Below are 21,378 nucleotides of genomic sequence, written 5' to 3'. Positions count from 1 at the left end.
GGAATCTGGAGTCAGAGTGGCAGGGGCCTTGACACACAGATTCTCTCAGTTTCATCCCCCTTGAGTAAATAACAGGCTGTAGAACTGGACATAAACTGGATATAAAACCTTTCTCTATCTCTCTCTCTCCCTCTGAGATGAGATGATGCGCAGTGGAAAAAAAAAGTCACGTGAGAAAAAGAGGCTGTTTGAAATTAGCCTTCATTTGGGGTCCTGGGAAATGAACGCGACACGTGCACATTTTGTGTTTTTGTTGCAATTACCAGAAAACACTAGATGAATTCTTTGCCAGCCATGTGTGCTGGCCTCTGTGTGTGTGTCTGTGTGTGTGTGTGTGTGTGGTGTGTGTGTGTACGTGTGTGAGTGTGTGTGTGTGTATGTGTGAGTGTGTGTGTGTGTGTGAGTGTGTGTGTGTGTGTGTGTGTGTGTGTGTGTGTGTGTGTGGGTGTGTAGTGTTTGTGTGTACGCATGTGTGTGAGCAGGTGGCAGGCATATTTGAAGATGACAGTAGGAGTCTGACCCATGCCATGCCCAATAAAGGGGCCTTGTGATGGAGCTTATGTGACACACTATCCCTGGGGCTCAGAGGTCTCTCTCTCTCCCCATCTCTCTCTCTCTCTCTCTCTCTCCCTCTCTCTCTCTTGCTCTCGCTCTCCCTGTGCACATGTGCACACTACGGCACTCTCACGCGTGCTCACAAAGAGTGGCTCTTTTCCCTCATTGCGATCACTCTCAGAATGGAGCCTGATTACTGTGGCTAGTGTCGTGGAAACTGTGCTAATGCTAATGTTACACCCTGGACCGGCATCCCATGAGGGGAGTTGGGAGGTTGCCCCAGGGGGTGGGAAAGATAGGGGGAGGGGGGGGAGCCCCTTACTCAATAGCACCGCCCATGGGTTCTCCTAATATTTATATTCCTTTACTCACAGTCATGTTTCCAATTTCAGTCTTTGTCTACATCATAACTTATATATTTTAGTGGGTCATTAGATTTTTTTTTATTTCTTTTTTTACTTGTTTTACAAAATATCTTGTGATAGATCCGCATTTTGGGATTAAAAAAAAAAAGAAAAACACATAGAAAAAATTACACTCATGACAAAAAAAGGGAACATTTGTGTACAAGTAAAATACATATCTATATATCAGTTAATTATGATTTAAATGTTTACACATCTGGAACTTCATTTAACATTCAACCATGTATACACACAGAAGTGTGTGTAAAGAGTGCATATGAACCTTGCCACTCAAAGTATGGGATTTATCAAGTTGTATTTGTGAGTATAAGCATGCGTTGATGTAATTTGTCATGCGTAACGGGATTTATCAACACAGATTGTTTATGTTGTTGTTTAGTTTTGGTTGTCTATTTTTCACCCTTACTATCTTTTTTTTCCATTCTGTTGTCCATTCTTATCCTTGATGTTGTTGTTGTGCTCTCTGCTGTCTTTTTATGTCTTCTAATTGTCTCTCTATTTATATTTAATCTCATTTTTATTGACACTATAACTGTTATGCTGCTGTGACAGAAGAATTTCCCCTATGGGGATCAGCAAAGTTTTCAAGGGTGCCTACAACTGGTGCCCGCACATGAAGTAAAAATGAAGTTTTAACTTTTCTACGCACAGTCAATATATGAGGCCCCTGATCTCTGACATTCAAACATAAATTATGATTTCCAAACTATATATGAGCAAAAAATAATAATATGTGTTTAGAATACGTAACCTGAAGTGGTAACTTCATATTCGGCAACTGTGATTTTATTTAAATTCATTGGCACCCAGATCAAAAGCGCCACCCTGCCATTGAGCAGCTCCGGTTTCCCATGTCACCGCTGTCTTTCATACTCTAACCACTGCTTCGGCCTGTTTCAAAACATTTGGAAAATGCTGCTTATGCTCGACGAGGGTTTGAGTCAAACTCGACTGGAAAAACTGCTGCAGAAAACACACAAAAACTCAAGTGCGCAATCTCAACATAATGAAATTTGAAAGCGCAGCCTCTCAGAAGTTGATGCCGACTCATAGTTTTGGTTTGAAAACAGCCACTCATGGTCATTTCCACAGATAATTAAAGCCACGGCTCATTTGATTGAGAGATTTGTTGCTAATTATACAATATTGTGCGCGTAGACTTGGGAGGTAAAAGTGTTTTCATGTGTCGACACGCAGACGCACACACATGCAGACACACCGCCTAACCTTTCCTAAACCCCCATCTGTTCTCTTTTAAAATGAAAAAGAATATGTTTCCTTTGACGTCAGACTTTTATCATAGCATTTATGGTCTATAAAAGACAGTGCAACACTTGTCCCTGGGAGTGTGAGCGCTCAAAATGAGTGGAGTCGTAGCGCGCGAGGAAGGGGGAACCTGACTTTCACCGCACAGCGGCTCCACAGTGATGCTGCCGGACGGACACAGGAGTCTCGATCCCACGCAGGTGATGAGTCTGTTGTGTGTGAACCTGTCAGCCCTTCCCCCGTCCCCCCAAAAAACCCATCCCAGAGCAGGCTCTGTCCGGTTCTCGGGTTGATTGACTCACTTCTCTGACCTTTAAATGAAGAACCTCTGTCATCAGCGATGTAAACGCCTTTTTTTGGCCAAATCAAAGGTTTCGGTCCTTCTCAGGTTCAATGTGATTTATTAAAATCGTAAATCCAGCAATGCCTGTATGGTCTCTGACCATATAAATAAGGCAATAAATGCAAGCTTCTGAATTCAGCAGTGTGTTTTGAAGTTGGGGGAGGGGATGGGCGAGGAGGGGGCTCCTGATGAAGGTTAAAGGACTATAAATGAAGTATTATCCGGAAGACACCAAGCAGAAGGAGGCTCAAAATTAAGTTTAATAAGGAGAGGAAGCTGTGAGGAAGAAACAAACGCAGCCGTGCTGCTTGGCCTGTGATTTTGCAGCTGTCATTTATTCTACAAGTCATTTGCTTCCTCAGTCAGCCAAAGCGAAAACAAGTGACCTGGTGGACAGGCACACATTTGCTACTAATGACTGAAGACTCACTTGGATTTGCAGCTCCCATGCAGACATATACATGGAATGGTTATGCAGTCATTCATTTCTTTTTTATTATTTATGGGGGAATTTTCTTTGTCTAAAAAGGATATGTCAATGCCTGCATGATCTGTGCCCCTCAGTTTGTTGTTCTTATTATTTGTTTACCACTGTGATTATCAAGAAATAAGTAGATACGTAAAAAAAATTGCTAACTTAATAAATGAGTTGGTTAATTTCAACATGATTATACCTAGTTCTGCACAGCCACCTTTGAGTTTGAGGGTGACGGTATTGTTATTTGATCGGTGATAACCACACATTCATTCGTTCATTCATACATCTATGCCGTTATCCTGCACTCGGGGCTGCCTCGGCTGCTACTGGAACATTTCATGGAAGTCGGATGCGGATCATCCACAGTGGGGATACGGATTTTAGGGATGCCTAAGATGAGTGGAGTGTTTGTGCATGTGTGAGATGAACCTGGGAAAGTGTGTTTAGTGTCTTTTATGTGTCCTTCACAGGGAGCTGAAACAGAGCCTGTGGGGGTGCAGAGTTGCATTCTCTTGGCTCAGTCTTGATTAAAACACAAACTTAAGTTTGTCAAAAAACACCCAGCTTCAGACAATCTTTTATAAATCAGCAGTGATTATAAAAGACTGGGTCATGTGTTATTGAAATACCGGGTTCACATTTTAATTTGATATAAAATTTTAGCTGGGCTCGTTTCTTTTACTTTGCCCTTCAGGTGGGGCGTTTGTGGTACATCTCAGATTGTTTTGAGTGGGAGAGGTGGAGGGCAATCTTTTTGAAGCTTTTAATGCATCGATACACACTCTGAATTTTTTTTCTTTACAAAAAGGAATCATTCACAAGGTTTTCAAAATTATGGTGCAGTGAACCCTGAATGCTACCCTCTCGCACAGTACTTCTCTGCAGCCCCCAGGCTACCAAACCTGCATGTGAATTCAATGCTTTTAATTGGGTTTTCAACACACTCATTTTGATAGAATAATTCACTTAATAGTGAGCAGCATTCTACAAGTCCCACCTTGACCACACTGCTTCCCGTGCTCCGAGGAAATTGGGGCGGGGGGGGTCTAAATCAAGAGACAACACGACCCGATGTACATTGTACTTTACTTGCTTCCAATAAGGAGAAATAATGCATAATTGAATTTTTTCCACCATCATCTGATTCTCTTTTATTGACACATTGAAATGGGTGCTTTTCAGCAACAGCAGCCACAACCCCAATAATGTAATCCCCCTCTCCTTCTTCTCCGTATATATGACTTAACTCAAAGCGATATTAAGAGAAACCCACTTTAGCTGCTTTGCCCCAGTTTGATTGCACCCTGGTTCCTTTTTTTGTGCATAAATCTCTTGCTCAGCATGTTTAAAGTTATATTATAAACGTCTCCCATGAGCCCCCCGCTCTCTTTTCTTAATATGCGGGGTCTTGGTAATTCGTAAGTGATCTTCTGTGATTCGTGCCTATTTGGGAATATATACATATTACATCAGCAATTTCGCCATGGTTCCCCCTCCTCGCTTTGTGTGTTCTGGGAGGTTCTTAGAAATTAGACTTAGTCTGAAAAAAGGCCCGAGGTGATAAAGAATAAGAAAAAAAAAAAAAAAAACAAGGTGCCCACCCCCTCAAACCCCCAGGCCGACTGCCTTGCTCAGGGAGGAAAAGTGTGAACTAACAAGCGTCCAGCAGCTCGTAACACAAAGGGCCATCTACACGTTATTCAAGAGTAGTGAATTCTGTCCAGAATGTGCTGTTAAAGAGCAGGAGAGTGATGCTGTATAGTGATTTGCCATTTATAATTGGCTTGCAATGGTAGATGGTTGCTGGCCAGGACTGCTTTTTTTTCTTCTTCCTTTTTTTTAAACACAATCTGTGCCTGCGGTCAGGGCGATGCATCGCTAATGACAGAGAGCCAGAGTACTGTGGAAGAACAGAACCCGGTGGCTACGAGGCTACCGCTCAAGCAAATATTTTCACATATTAGATCATGTGCATTACAGTGATTTATCTATCCATCCATTTATCTATCTATCTTGAGAGAGAGAAAGAGAGAGAGAGGGAGGTTTTCTGTTCGAATTTTGATGGTGGCCCAACTATGCACCGTAGATCCAAAACAGGAAGTTAGTTAAATACTCTTCATTTTCTGATGCTGTGAATGGTTGCGTGTTGCTGGATGCGGTCCTTTGATTGACAGGGTAACCGGTTCAGGTTAAACACTGCCTCTTACTTAGTGTCAGCGAGGATTGGCTTCAGCACCCCCACATTCCCACCAGCCCCACCCCCTTATACAGGCAAGGCAGTGTAAACAATAGATGCTCAGGCTAGTGATACAGTGTGAGGATTTTTAGTTCTAAAATCTGGCATTCAGCTCAAACATTTATTTGTACTGTTAAAGTCACCTGAGCTGCTTGATTTTGGCAGCAACACGCCGTTCCCTGGGAGACATGGATGCAGTTCGAAGTTCAAATGTGGGAGACCCATATGCATTTTCTTTTCTTTATTTATTTTCTTTTTGGTATGAGTTGAGCCAATTTTTGCCACGCATCAGATAGTGAAACGCAGTCACATCAGCCAAGCAATGTAATAACGAAGCTGCAAAAAGACAAAAATTAGTTAGTTGCCTCTCTCAGAATTTCAAATAAGGTTTTTGATCTGCCTTTGATCATGCAGTAATTAATCTTTAGCCGAAATGGATGCGCTCTGGATTGGATTTAAAGCACACCTGAAAGCCAATCAGAAAGGAGCAGCCCTAAAACTAAGGGTGTACAAGTCATTTCACTTTGCGGCTCCAGAAGCGCTTGCTGAGAGAAAGCACCGTGTGCATGTACTTGGTGCAGCCCATGTTAGATTTTTCAGACCATGTTATCCAATACCATTGATAAGGTTTTTTGTCTGTTCCCTTTTTTAAAAGAGAACTCTCCCTTGATCAATGAAACGTTAATGAAGAGGTAACTTAATGATGTAATGAATATTGCAGAGACCAAGGTCAAACCTGGCAACAGTCTGGGCACAAGCACAAGGCCAGATGATAAAGTGTGGTTGATATGCCTCCCTGTCAAACACACACACACACACACACACACACACACACACACACACACACACACACACACACCCACACCCACACACACACACACACACACACACACACACACCCACACCCACACACACACACACACACACACACACACACACACACACAGTACCACGGCTACAGTACACTGCTGATATGTACGCAGAAGTTACAATCTGGATTGTCATCATCACACACACATGCATGCGTGCAGGTCTTGATATCGTTTGACAGCTTGCATTAAGAGAGTATGAGTATGAATTGTTATTTTGCTGAAATAGGCATTTAGCTCTGCATTGTGTGTGTGTGTGTGCACATAATGCAATGTGTGCGTGTGTAATAGGCAGATTGCAATTGTGCGTGCAAGTGTGTGGAGAGCTAGAGGGATGAGGGCGTTTAAGTGGCACAGCTAGTAAAAGTAAAGTGGTATTTGTGCATGTTTCTAAGTTTTTTTTGGGTGTGCATTAGCTGCTGCATTCACTCTTATCTGTTTTTCGTGGCATTCCCCTAGTGAGTGTGTGTATGTGTGTGTGTGTGTGTCTTTGTATTTGACTGTACTGAGACTCATTGGGATGTGATTAAATATTGAAAGGATTTGAATGATACAGTAGAGATTTTGGCAAAAGCAGGTAGGATCGATGGAGCTCCAGTTCATGGGCACTACCTCTACTTGTTGGCCCGGAGAGCATTTGGGAATGTGTGTGTGTGTGCGTGTGTGTTTGTGTGTGCGTGTGTGTCTGTGTGTGTGTGTGCATGGGGGAAAGCGCACTGCACCTTTAAACAGAAAGAACCAATTATACTTTAATAGACATTATTTTCCTTTCAGTGCAGTACAATTTGTATACATTGTTCGTTTTCCTAGCTGGAAATGTCAAAATGTCTGATTAGATTGACAGTAAACAAAACACCATCACATCCGGTTTGTTTAGAAAACGAAGACAGATGAACAAGACCAATGTGAGGACAGCTAGATAACACTGAGATCTTTCTCCGTTATTTATGTTTCACGTCCTATGCAGACCAGGTAGTGTCTGTCTTAGATCAGTTTGGCCTTTAACAATTTTACGAAGTGCGACCACCAGACTTTACCGCCTTGTGGGGTGGGGGATAAGTAACAAAAAAAGCAAAAAAGTTAGAAGCTGGGCGATATGAAAAACATAATAATGCATCTCAGATTATGACAATACAGAAATAGGATGTTTCTGGATAAGGATTTTATGGCTTTCAACATATAGGTCATGTTGTGATATGGTTAAAAAAAAAGATATCTGTGACCATGAGATGCTTTTGCTTCTGTATTACAAAGGTTGCAAACAAGATGTGGTTAATCTAAATCATCACACCTTGTTTCTTTTGTTTTTCAAACTGAAAGTGCGGCCAAACAAGGCCCTTGAAACACATTGAAGCCCCATTGTCAAGCTCTTCTGGGGGGATCCCAAGGCATTCTTAGGCCAGCCAAGAGACATAGTCTCTCCAGCATGTCCTGGGTCTTCCTTGTTGCCTCCGCCCAGATGGATAGATGGATGAATAGGACACCTCCCCCAGGGAGGGGGTCCAGGAGGCATCCCTCATCTGACTCCTCTTTATGTGGAGGAACAGCGACTTTACTCTGAGCTCCTCCCGGACGACTGAACTTCTCACCCTATCTCAAAGAGAAAGTCTGGCCACCCTGCTGAGAAAACTCATTTCGGACCCTTGTATCTGCTTGTATCTGCAATCTTGTTCTTCAGGTCACTACCCACAGCTCATGACCATAGGTGAGGGTCGGAATGTAGATCAACCGGTAAATTGAGAGCTTCGCCTTCTGGTTCAGCTTTTTCTTTAACATGACAGTCCGGTACAGAGTCTGCATCACTGCAGATGCTACACCAATCCGCCTGTCAATCTCCATCCTTCTCTCACTCGTGAACAAGACCCCGAGATACTTGAACCCCTCCACTTCCCCAACCCGGAATGGGCACTCCACCTGTTTCCGGTCGAGCACCGTGGTCTCTGATTTTAAGGTTCTGATCCACATCCTGGTCACTTGCACTTGGCTGCAAACCGCTCCAGTGAGAGCTTGAGGTCATGGACTGACGAAGCCAACAGAACCACATCATCTGCAAAAATCAGAAACTCGATCCTGTTGCCACCAAACCAGATCCCCTTGATGTCCGACAACGAAATTCTGTCCATAAAAGTTATGAAAAGAATCAGTGACAATGGGGAGCACTGGCGGAGTCCAACTCTCACCAGAAACGAGTCGGACTTACAACCAGCAACACAGACCAAGCTCCGACACCAGTCATCCAGGGACAAAACGGACAGTATAATGGGGAACGGCACCCCATATTCCCGGAGCACCTCCCACAGGATTGCCTGCGGGATACAGTCGAATGCCTTAGCCAGATCCACAAAACACATATAGACTGGTTGGACAAACTCCCATCCCCCCTTAAGGACCCGGCTGAGGGTATAGAACTCATCAGTGCCTCTTCAGTAGCGGGGCGTTAGGGACGGATGAGGTCCATCCTGGGTTCCTGAAGGCTGTGGGTGTTGTAGGGCTGGCCTTGCAGACAAGCCTCTACAGCATTGCTTGGACATCGGGGAAAGTACTGTTGGACCGCTTTAAAAAGGGGGATTGGAGGGTGTGCTCCAACTATAGAGGGCCACCCTAGTAAAGTCTATTCAGCGATGCTGGAGAGGAGAGTCTGTACTGAACCTTGGATCCAGAAGGAGCAGTGCAGTTTTCATCCTGGTCATGGAAAAGTGGACCAGCTCTAAAAAGACAACAACAACAGAAAAGAAGAATGTGTAGTTTACATGGTTTTGATGTTTATACAGTTTTGATGATAAAATCTAAAATATTTCTCTAGCCATAAAAATAAAAATCAAAAATAAATAAAAACTTTTTTTTTTTCAATTTTCTCAAGAAAATACTAGACAGACACATATGCAACCATTTACACATTTACAGCCTCTATAAACTAGTCATTTGCACTTATTTACAGTTTTTTTTCTTGCAGCTGCATTTTAGTTGAATTTCTGTTCAGTGTTTTTAAATTTTTTTTAATTATTCTTTTTCTGTACGTTGACTAATTGTATGAGCCGAGTTGCACTGCAATTTGAATCACACAATTGTAGGTTTTTATATTAAATATATTATTGTAAGTTATTATAAAAAAAAAAAAAAAATAAAAAAAAAATATATATATATATATATATATATATATATATATATATATACGTGTGTGTGTGTGTGTGTGTGTGTGCGTATGTATTAAAGCTATGCCAAAGGAATTGGTATGTAACACATTATACGTTATATATGTGTTGTTTTCCAACAATTTGGTATTTTAGTTTAGTATGTGATGAATATGAGATGAGTCCACATTTTAGATCAAGCATCTAAATAAATGGATCTTGTGGTAATCAAGTGATTCTAGATGCTCAGTATATCTTCTCGGTATTGTAACAAGACCCCTACAAAAAAATTGGTTTGGTATGTACCAAACCAGTGTCAAGAAACAGAAAACCTTAAACTACTTCTAATTGTGATTGTCGTAATAAGATCTGGTTTCCAGAACACACAAAGTCTCTCTGGACTGACTGTAGTGTCGGCTCTTTGTAGCAAAATCATCATTTACTCAGTTCCACATAATAATGTGGTTGAAGTTTTGTTCACTTATTTATGGTTCTTTTCAATTTTGTGGTGCAGTCAGAAACCCCAGTCGGCTTCATTTGTTGTTAGTTGTTCCGTCAGCTTATCAATTTACAGTTGTAACTTCGATGTCAGCTGCTGTGTTTGCATGAAATATGTAAAACAGTCGGTTTGGAGCTTTTTGCTCTATGTAAACTATAGTTTCACTTTTGCTATATTGACTATATTCCTTTCAGTGGGTCCTATTATGTATTTGGATAGATAGATAGATAGATAGATAGATAGATAGATAGATAGATAGATAGATAGATAGATAGATAGATAGATAGATAGATAGATGTGATTCATTCTCTGTCTCTTATATATTTTCTTTTCATATTTTTTTCATGGCTGTCTATTTGCCAAGAGCAGAATATAAACTAAACTTAGTGTCAGCAAAGCAACCTGTGATACATTTGATCCATTGGACAGCAAGCGTGGTGACGCTTCTCGCAGGCTCTGAAAAATAACATGGATGAACTATTATTACATAGTGATAAAATGGTAGCATGGCAGCTGTGAGTGTGAGATTCAGTAATATTTTTAACACTGAGCTTCATTATGCATGTCATCAGAACTCCAATCTTATATCCATAGGAACGTAACGAAATAATCCAAAAAGCATGATAGGAGCAGATTTATCGTTGACATGAGTTAAACAAGGTATAGGCATGCTCAAAAGGGTTTCAATTCATAAATCTTTAAAAACAAATGGAAGATCTGATAGTGGGATGTAGACATTTGATGTAAGTGTGAAAAAAAAACAAACAAAAAAACCTTTGCAATTTATTAGGTCAGGAAGAGCCCTCCTTTTAGGGTGAATACACACTATGGTGAAACACACAAGGCCTTAGGTTGAACATTTTATTATCATTTTAACATTTTATAAAAGACTATGTTGGGTTTATTTATTTTATATACTTATTAATTGATAATATATATATATATACACATATATATATATATATATATATATATATGTCTTTTTTTTTTTTTTTGAATCCTCTATTAATTGGACATTAAACTGCAATTTCCCTTGTGATTTCCCAACTGTAATGCAATTGTGGTGCTTTATGAGCCTGCAGCCAAGCTTCTATGAGCTTTTTGTTTCAGAAATTTTTGTTTCTGACCAGGATGAGCCAGCGAGAGCTAGAAGATATCAGGATCAGATCGTACTCACCTTCTCAAACTAATCGGCTGAATTTAGATTCTTGTAAAAAAAAAAAATCCACAGAAAACACTCCTTTTTAGCCAATTTTTGAATTGAAAATGAAATCTAACCACATGAAGGCAGTCCAGGAATTTCCAGATAAGTGTGATCCTTATGTTCTAGACAGAAAGTTGCAGTGGTTTCTTTGTTGCAGAACAAGGCTAGATGGAGTAAAACTGCGGTTGGGTCTGAGACACAAACAAGTTTGAGATAGTTTTGCTTTTGAATGTTCTATTTACACATGGCAGATGATTCAGTGACATCTGCTTTTGTTAGAAACTACCAGTGTAGCTGTACTTTACACCGAATTGGAGGCTGAGTCCCCTTTTAATGTGGTTTTAACAAGCATTAATGATTTATGTTTGAGGGGATACCTTCAAAAAGAGAAGAGCAAAATAAATTATTGCGAAGAAGATGAGCTAAATATCTGGTTTGTTATCTGTTTTCAATTTCTGACCGATTCAGTGGTGGCGTACCACGGAGACTGAATTGTGAGCGCTGAGACGCATCTGCTAATGCGCTGACAGCTTGCACCAAGCTGGCCGTCCACATACAAAACCCAAGAGCAGCTTCCTGCGGACCGCATTATCGACTCAATTAGTCTGAGAGGAAATGCTGAATATTGTCAAACAGGCTAGATAATAGATGAGGATCATGTGTTCACCACAAGCGATTTGCGCCAGGCATGCAACCCCAGCGTGGATACACACGCTCAGTGCATGTGGCCTCTCAACAGGCCTCGCGTTCCCGCGTTGGCTTTGATTTTTTTCGATTTGCGCCCTCGATGCGTTCCCGATGAGGAACATGTGCAGCACAGTGTGCAAACGGCCACTCAGTTTGACTGATACTCAATCCTCCCATTGGATTCCATTAGAACCGAGCGAGAACACAACACGACCCCACCCCCCCCAGGGCAGCGGCGTTTAACAATTTCTCTTATTTGGACATAAACAGTACAATCTCGCTTCCATAAATCACGCTACAATTGTACATTTGGCGCACACTGGAGCCCCAGGTTCACACACCCCTTCTGTAAACAGGTCCTCCTTCAGCCACTCATGACTTGAGCATGACGTGTCAGACTATGTGTGTGTATGTGTGTGTGTGTGTGTGTGTGTATGTGTGTGCTGGTCTTGATCCATTTTAAAAAGAGTCTTGTAATCAAAAACAATAACCGCTCAAAGCGTAAACTCTTCCACCGCTACCCCCCCTGCACCCCAGCCCTCCCCTTAAAGTATGAAATAATATTCTGTGTGTGGGCCTTGGCCGAACGCTGAGAACGCAAACATTTCACAATAAAGTTGTTTAAATAAAGGCCTTGGCATAGATGGCCGGCAGATAGAGGACATGCTGCGTTAATTACGATCGCCCGTTAAAATAAACCGCCGGCATAAAATATGACTCCTTCCTTCTCCCATTCTCGGGGATTTGAACCTATAAAATGTCAGCGAGGTGTGCAACTCAGATGTGCTGTTTGGAGACCAAACATAACAGCAGACCTTCTGGTTTAAGATTGAAAAAGAGATACAAACACAGAAAAGAAAAAGAAGAAAAAGAGGGGGAAAGAGGGGTAAAAACACACACACACACACAGAAAAGAGCTCCACAATCAACAAAGAAAGTAGTGTTTACTCTGCATTTAAAGACTTATGAATTCTCTGCGCCCCCGCCTCGCTGTTGCGTGGCATTAAGCGAAAGGGAAAATGGCCCAGTTAAGCACCCGGTTTATTGTTCTTCAAAGTCTTGTCTGAAAGTAATATGCTTTAAAGGCACAGTGATGTAGTGTGCGCACGCACACACACACACACACACACCACCCCTCATATCTATTTCGCTCAGCCAAGTGTGCGTCAGTGAGTAAAGTTACATCACGTACAGCGCTGAGATGGATTATTTTTCCTGAAGCACGGACTTAAATTTCTGCCTCTATGCTGCTGGGTGGCCCGCTGCTCTGTTTTTTTTTTTTTTTGCCATGTTAACATAAGAAAAGAGGGGTGGCCTGGAGGGGTGCACTGAAGAAGGGGCGGGGTAAATTATTCCGCTGCTGTGTAGTGGGGACCATTGTTACCCACTTACATCAGCCGGCTTGTTCCTTCTCCCTCTCTTCCCGCTCCTCTCCTCCTCCAGCCCAGCTAGGGTCCAGGGAGGGTCCAGGGTGATGGTGGGTTCAGGACCCACCATCACAAGTTTGTGTTGTAACACCTGGTCCTTTGCAGCTGTGTGTGTGTGTGTGTGTGTGGGGGGGGGGGGGGTCTTACTCGAAGTTTGTAGTTCATAACTTGAAATGGGACAGTCTAACCAAAAAGAAAGAACAAGACTCTTTCCTTCAGGGTCAAACACTTTGAGAGGAGGGTCAGTAAACAGGGGTAAAGGATTATTATAAGAACATCTTGGAGAAACAACATCAGCAGGGATGTTGGGATACGCTCATTTTTAGCAGATCGGATTTATCACCTTTTCCCCAATTTGGAATCACAAACAACTGTGTTTGGGTCCGGAAGCCAGAAACTGCACTTTAGATATGGTGTTCAGCTCCCTCAGCTTTTGTCTCGGTGAACCAACCATGAAGGGAAACACTGAACAATCACTGCAGCCAGATTCACCAGATTTGTGATGACATTGCAACATCAGGGTTTGGTGACAGTTTTTGCCCCAGGGTCTAGAGGTCATACGAAACATCTCATCCCATCCTACCTTACATACAGACTTTTTGTATAAGGAGCAAGTTGTAAGCATAGTCCAACAGTCTGATTTGGAAAGAAAAAGTCTTTTCAAAACTTCTGATCAGTGTGAACTTTCAACCTTTTCTTATTCCCAACTGTGGAGGTGCTGATGGTGCGTTCCACTTGCAACAACATTTTCTGTCTGTGGATCATCCTCAGGAGCAGGGACATGTTTGTTTTTGAAAGAGACATTTCTATTCAGGTGTGTCTGTGAGTTTTTGCGGTGCCTCTGCTTGTTTAAGATAAATCAGGTAGGTTCCAATCTGTTTCCAGTAGGTACATATAGTGTTTCCATACCTGAATAAGTAGCCCTGCAGCCAAGAGGAAAACCCATGTCTCTTGGATTTTGGAAAAGCTGCTGCAAAAAGCTCCTTCATTTTTTTTTAACTTCACAGCTCATCTGCATGATGTATTTATCTCTGACTGAGCTAAACACCCCAACCTCCCTCCCCCACCCTTTCTGAGTGAAAGGTTCTGCTCCTGGAAAACCCTGAATATGAAACTCTTGGTGTGGCGGGGCTTTTATCCGAGCTCAGCGACAAGGGCTATGATGCTCAGAGGCCCAGATGAGGAATGCAGTTATGAGGAGTTGTTTGTATACATTCAGCCTGCGCCTTGGAAAGCAGCAACGGTGGTTGAGCACAGCTTAAAGACATCTGGATGCGATGAAATGCCATTTGTCTAAACAATCAAGAGTCTTACCAAAGCCACCCAACGTGTGCTGTGCTTTTAGTACATACTTGGGCAACGTGCTGTGGTAGAAAGCCTTATTGACAAATATTTCATTGCTGAAAGCTCATGAGAGCTAAATGGGACTATTTTTTTTTTGCATAGCCTCTTTTGTTGCATATAAAGCAGTGCTTAAGGTTGATTCGGAATGGACTGAAATGTATTTGTATTTTATTTTAAGAGAAGTAAGCCATGATTACATGTACTTATCACACGGTAGCTGCTTTGCTATTGAAAACATTGCAGACTTTGGTTAATGCAGTGATTGAAGTGGATAAATGGTTAATAAACAGGTAACTGCTCTGTCAAGTGGCTGTTTACTAGTTCATATCCTTGAATCAATATAGAATCTGATTTTACAGAGAATTTATCATCTTTAATTAAATTGATTTGTATTAAAGACTTCAACAAAAGGCATATTTTTTTTCAAATCTTAACGCAGAGTCCACATGTTAAAGTGGTTCCAATTTATTTTACCACATGATGGACAAGTTACATCCATGAATGTTAATAAACAATATCCATCTTCTGCTGCTTATCCTACACTTTGGGGGTCGGGGGGATGCTGGAGCCTATCCCAGCTTTCATCGGGCAAGAGGCAGGGTACACCCTGCACTGGTCAAAAGACAAACGACCATTCACTCACTCACTCATGTTCCCACTCAATTTTCCCAATTTTTTCCAGTTGAACTGCTGCATGTTTTTGGACTGTGGGACGAAACCGGAGAACCCGGAGGAAACCCATGCAGACACGGAGAGATCATGCAAACTCCACATAGAAAGGTCCCCAGAAATGAAGCAGGCTTCTTAGTGTTGTGAGGCCACTGCACCACCGTGCAGCTCTCAACAATATCTTAATTGATAAAAAAGAAAAATTATAATCGTATTATTATCAATAGCACTGTTAGTAGTAGTATTTTGTGTAGTAGTATTATGTGGAGTTGGACACACAGGTCACATGCAGAATGAAATGTTGTAATTCTCTTGGAAACTATAGTGACAAAAATCACAGATAAACCAATGATATCAGGCCAATGAATGAGAATTGGTTGTAAACATGGTAAATGCTACATGTGCGGCTGATATATTCCAAAATTGCACTGGGCAATTTTCTAATTAAAGCCATCGTCTCCACTTAGATTATGAGCACCTGCAGTTGAATAACATTTTTGAGGATGCATCATTGTGATGTAAGCTTTACATACCGAATGTACTATTCAACCTGTTTCAGGCAGATGTTATGAAATATGAACAAGATCAGTTAATATTCGATTTAGAAAAAAAAGGCACAATATCAGGAGATATAATCAATATGTAGGAGGAGATGTTTGTTGGGCAGGAGAAATGCCACACGTATTTGTTAATTTTACTCCGTAGTTTCACTTATACAAACATTCAGAACAGTCATGGCTGCCAGGGCTTTTGGCTGTGCCCCTTTATGTGTTTGTGTGTGTGTGTGTGTGTGTGTGTGTGTGTGTGTGTGTGGTGGGAGTATGGGGGAACAGAAAGACATGGCTTGGATAATAAACATCATGGAATCTAATCAGATTTCTAAGAGGAATTGATTGTTGTGAGGCAGCCGGTGCAGGAGTAGGGCTGACAATAAGCTGAAATTTAAGTGTTAATTTTTATGCTAATCCTCTGGCATCTCTGTGTGATGCAATTTGGGTCCGGCAGCCCCTCGACTTCAGATATGAAATTGTCCCATGCACAGAGAAAATGTCAGTTTGCCAGTACCTGAAAGCTTATAATTTATTTGGTATGTTTCTATTAGTATGTGTCAGTTGTTAGGGAGCCACATGCGCAGGAGGCCGGGAGGGAGGCACTAAGCAGGAGGCAGGCAACCATACCAACTCCCTGCTTTTTTCTCTGGGTTTCACCCTTCTTATTCTCATCATTCTCCAACCCACATCCCCCCACCCCATGCATTGCCATCTACTTCTTCAGTCACATACACGCACATACACATGCACAATCATGCACACACACGCACAGTTCTTGTTGGTAAGATGGTTTCGGCTCAGTGGCTGCTACTCTAGGGCCTTAATGTATTATCATATATCGGGTGGTCCTTGCCCCCTGGACAAAAGGCTATTTAATACAATTTAATGACATTCCCAAGAATGCCTGTGTGTGTGTGTGTGTGTGTGTGTGTGTGTGTGTGTGTGTGTGTGTGTGTGTGTGTGTGTGTGTGTGTGTGTGTGTGTGTGTGTGTGTGTGTGTGCGTGTGGTTGCATTGGGAGGGGTCTGTCAAGTAAGAATTCCAAAAGGGAGGGATGGAGTGAGAGAATTGCAAGGGAAAGAAGGGGGCCCAGATGAAAATGGCATCTGTTTTTTTCATGGCTTTCATGGGGCATGAAAACAGTATAGCATTAACAAAAAGAAAGAAAAGAAAAATAAATAAATGCATTAATTATGTGGTGCTCCTTTTGTGGTCATTCCCCCTTTGCAGACCTGATTAGGAGGAAAAGAGAGCTCAAATGTACAAGCCAGACTCTAAAAAGACACTTCCTGAAATGTCATTGTGCGTTGTGAAAGCAGGGATGAGTTCCTGTAAATTGAGATCAAGGAATGGGTGTTGGCAGGAAAAGTGAACCAAATATCAGATAGAAAGAGACTCTGCTACTCTTCTTTTTTTTTTTCTGATGATGACTCAATTAAGAAGTGTCTTTTTTTTGCTATACTACTGAATTATCAATAAGTCTGTGTGTTGCAAATGACTATTATGCATTATCCTCAAACCATTAATTTATTATCTTTGATTTTCTGCATTGTTTCTGATATAGTACATACATGTCACATACACACATCATATGCCCCGTCAGATTCCATATGACTAATTAATATGTAATAATACTTTAAATATCAAAGAGAATGACATATACACCTGCAAGTTCACTTTTTTTTTTTCATCAGGGATTTTTTTTCAGCTGTCAGTCTCAGTGTTTGTGTCTTCCTTCAAAATAAAATCCTGCAGATAATTTAAAATGTGAACAGAAGAGTAAGGGTTTAAGCACCCGCTGTGACACCAACAACATGTTACCATATAAAACTGCTTTAGGGTAAACATGTATGAATCTGTATTTTTCAAATTTTATTTTTTTTATATGATGGCCTATATTTACATATTTACTCTCTCAGATTTGAAGTCACACATAATCTGGTAATGCATTAAGAAATCGCTCTAAGGATTGCCAGCCCTGAAATTGCTGAATGTCTTTAGCAATTTAGTCAGAATTTAGCAGAGGGACACAGATGCAGAAGCCCTATGTAGGGAAAATAAAATAACTTCATAAAAATGTATATTTATAGTATGTATAATTAAAAAAATATTCAAAGTTTTTATTTTCAAGATGCTCCTTTTGGGGGCAAAAAAATTTCCAGTTCCCAAAAAAGACCTATATACAGTATACTCATGCTTCATTTTATTTGAGTGCATTGTGCTTCTCAAATGAACCTGTTTTTTTAGTGACATTACAATCATGGAGTTTAATGTGCTTTGAAGGAAATGGTCATTTATCATTGATTCCATTCACGTGTTTCCAAAGATTGATATAAAAAAGCCCTAAATACATCTCATGTGAAGCTTGCAAGCTATTTCTGTTGTTTCAAACAGTAGCTTACCTGTGATAAATAATGTTCAAGAACCTCAAGTGGGATAAAATGGAAACACGAGTCGTGCAAAAGAACCACAAAGCTGCAGTTAAGTTTAGTAAGTAAACAAGCTTCCGCTGCCGCCTGTTACTGAGCAAAATAGTCAAATATTTGCTCTGCAATCCCTGTGAATGCTGAGTTCAGTTGTGTCAATGATGACATTAGAAAGGGACAACAGGAAAAAAAAGGAGAAAAAAAAGTTCCAAATAGATTGTCCTCATTTCCACATTTGGAGTTTTCTGTGAAAAACTCGGATTTTCCGTACAAATTTTATTTTAATTTGTTTATGTTTAAACACCACTAAAGTCGCTGTGCCCCTCCCAACCAACGCGCTTGTGCGTCGAGTGCTGCCGGAAAGTCAAAAACTGCACTCGGAGGGCCCAGAAAACACACTGAAAGGTTTAGATCCAATTCACATATAGGTCAATTAAATGCAACAACATCTGCTCTCTCCCTACTATTTGCATATAGTATTCATATGTTAATGGAGCCCCTTGTTTTGTTTTTTTTTCCCCTGCCTGTTTGTATGTGTGCATGTGTGTGCTATTTGTTTCTCCCTGTGTGTATTTTTTTTTTTTCCTCCTATACTTCCTCCCCTCCTCCCAGCCTCTTTGTATCGCTGAACAAAAAGATGTGGAATATTTGGATTCATTAAAAAAAAAATCACAGATACGCCTGTCCTATTTTCACTTCCTCCGGATTAAAGGGGAGGTTAGATGAGTGCCATGGTTGTTCCATTGATGTGCCCCTGATTTTGACAAGAAGTCCCTTTAACAGCAGAGAAGGCGAGGCCCTATCTCTTCCCCAAGCAGCTTAATGCCTTATAAATCAATGATGACACAGATGGACTAGCGATAATCTATTTAGAATGCCTCACAGCAAATATTGTTGTGCGGATGATTAGACAGCCAGTTATTTTAACTCAGACCCCTAAACCCAATCATCCACTCCTCATACTGGTTCTCAATTTACTATGTTAATATTTCGGGGTAGGTGGGTGATATTATTCTCTGGGAAAAAAAAAATCGACATGAAAGGAAAGTCACAGCAGGTGTGAGAAACTTGGGTGTCTCGAAAACACGAGCGACATCATGATGATAAGATAGTAATGGAAATGTGTTTGTATGTCAGAGACTTCAGTTGACACTGAGCGATGGAGGAACGGGGAACGGGACGGGACGGGGGGTGTTAATGGCTATCTAGGGTCTCTGCCCCTTTTCATGGTCGATGGGGCTCAATTTAGCATGCGAGTGGGCGGAGTGAGGAGGAGAGAAGGGTAGGAGGAGGAAAGAGTGCTAAAATGAAGTGGAGGTTGTCAGTCGTGGCAGCTGCTCCGAGGGCCCTGATAAATATAAGCCCTTATTGATCGGCTGAAAATGAAAGATCCCCGAGTGGCGTGCAGTATTTAGCTTCTTGTCTGCCTCGCGTCAGTGGTGGCCTTGCCTTGGAGGGATAGATTTTCAGCTGCGCCTCGGGGCACCGCAACGCGCCAGATTTGATTTCATCTTTAACCTTTTTCAGCTGCGTTCCCTTGACCTCTGCGACATCACTCGCTGAATTTGTTAGATTTTCCTCCCTGCCTTCGTCGGCCCCTCCCTCCCCCGCTCTTGCTCGTCGCCTCCTCTCGTCTATATTTCATTATCGCCTCCTCCTCCAATCTCTCCCCGTCTCTGCTTCTCCCTCCAGGTGGCCATTCCAGTCAGCTGAAGTCAGTCCAGGGTGACAGAGAGAGGCCACTTGATCCTAACAGGCAGGTTGCACTCCAGTATGCTGTTGGTGTGTTAAGGTAAGCACACACACACACACACACACACACACACACACACACACACACACACACACATACACTCCCCCCAACCCCCCACCCCGCACTCCCCCACCCCTTTTTTTTTGGATTTCACACCCGCTTCAGACTTCAGACCATATAGAAGGCGCAAAAGGTGTCCAAGACCAGAGGAACGTTTTCACACCTGAAAGTCTGGACTGGAGTCTTTAATAGCTGTTTACAGGTTGAATTGTTCAGTCTGTTTGGACAAAAAAAGTCAGTGTGACATACCTGTGTGAAATTGGGGATTTGCACAACTAAATCACCTGATGGGGATATTATGTCACAATCGGAGGTTGCAAATACAAAACTAGTGGGTTGGGGGCATGACAGCGCATGGGGTTCTCGCACCTCCGTTGATGTTTGACCAAAACTGCTCTATGTAGAGTTTCTCAGGACATAATTCCCAATTGTACACCATTGATGCTGAACCAATTCAAGAACTATGAAGTAATATGGAGAACAAACAACAAACAAACAAACAAACAAAAACCCTTCACCTTTCAATCCATAAAAAGAATTGATATGGAATTAATGAAAAATAAAAGAAAGAGTGTATATAGATTTGGGGAACTTTCACCATACACAGTATTCATCAATCTCAGATGTGCTCTGTAACACTTCATATCAGATTATATTACATTTACCATATTTCATTCTTGTCAACAAGTGCATCATCTTTGCTTGTGTCTACTTATTCTTGACACGGATTGGTTTGTAGTGTATTTTGTAGATGGTATCCTATTTCTGGCAAGGTACAATCCTGTCATCACTGTCGAAACTAAGACAAACATTCCCTTTTTACAGTTGAACATACAGATTTATTTCATCTTACTTATTTTATCATTTCTCAAATCAACAGTTATGATCATAAATGTGGCAATGATTCATGAAAAAGTAGCAATATAGATGAAAAAAAAAACATGATTCTAACAGGGCGTGCAGTCTGCAGTTCAAAGCCACTTGCTGTTTTTGTTCAAGAACAAAATAGTGTGTTAATTCTGACTCATCTTTGCAATGCTTGTCTTTTATTATGTCAAGAAGATCTTCAGTGAAAAAGGCATACAAAGGATTTGCTGTCCAAAAATACATTACTCACCAGCTGTTTAGACAATCAGTATTTGGTTACGAGACCTACCTTCAGAAACATTTCACAACTATTGAGACAAAAAAAAACAACAGTCTCAAATCACCCACAATATGTCATAGTGTTCCAATTAAGCAGCACTCAGCTGAAGACCCGGACTCGCGGTTTGGTTTGGGCTAAATGTCGGGCCTTTTGACCAGAACATGAACAGAGTCAACGCTCACATTGGCTGTTAATGCCGAACGGTTGGACAGTTTCAAAGTTTCCAAAATGCCCATGTGAGTAGAGAGGACAAGACAGTTATGTCACGTAAAGTACTCTGAAAACAAACTATTCAGATTAAAAGATGGA

At 41.4% G+C, this 21,378-nt stretch overlaps 1 protein-coding gene across 5 annotated transcripts in view; it reads left to right on the top strand.

The window, feature by feature from the left end:
* znf536 (zinc finger protein 536) overlaps positions 1–21,378 on the top strand; it is a 274,619-nt gene that overhangs the window by 94,592 nt on the left and 158,649 nt on the right. For all 5 annotated transcript variants that reach the window (XM_086143682.1, XM_086143684.1, XM_086143680.1 and 2 more), the window contains one exon: positions 19,802–19,901. The gene's annotated coding sequence lies outside the window, so the exon portion shown is untranslated. The remainder of the gene's footprint in view (positions 1–19,801; positions 19,902–21,378) is intronic.

The sequence above is a fragment of the Fistularia commersonii genome, chromosome 3 (assembly GCF_037954325.1).
Source record: "Fistularia commersonii isolate RoL2024-O1a breed Wild chromosome 3, RoL_Fcom_v1.0, whole genome shotgun sequence".
NCBI classification, from domain to species: Eukaryota; Metazoa; Chordata; class Actinopteri; order Syngnathiformes; family Fistulariidae; genus Fistularia; species Fistularia commersonii.
This window is presented reverse-complemented; position numbering and strand designations above follow the sequence as displayed.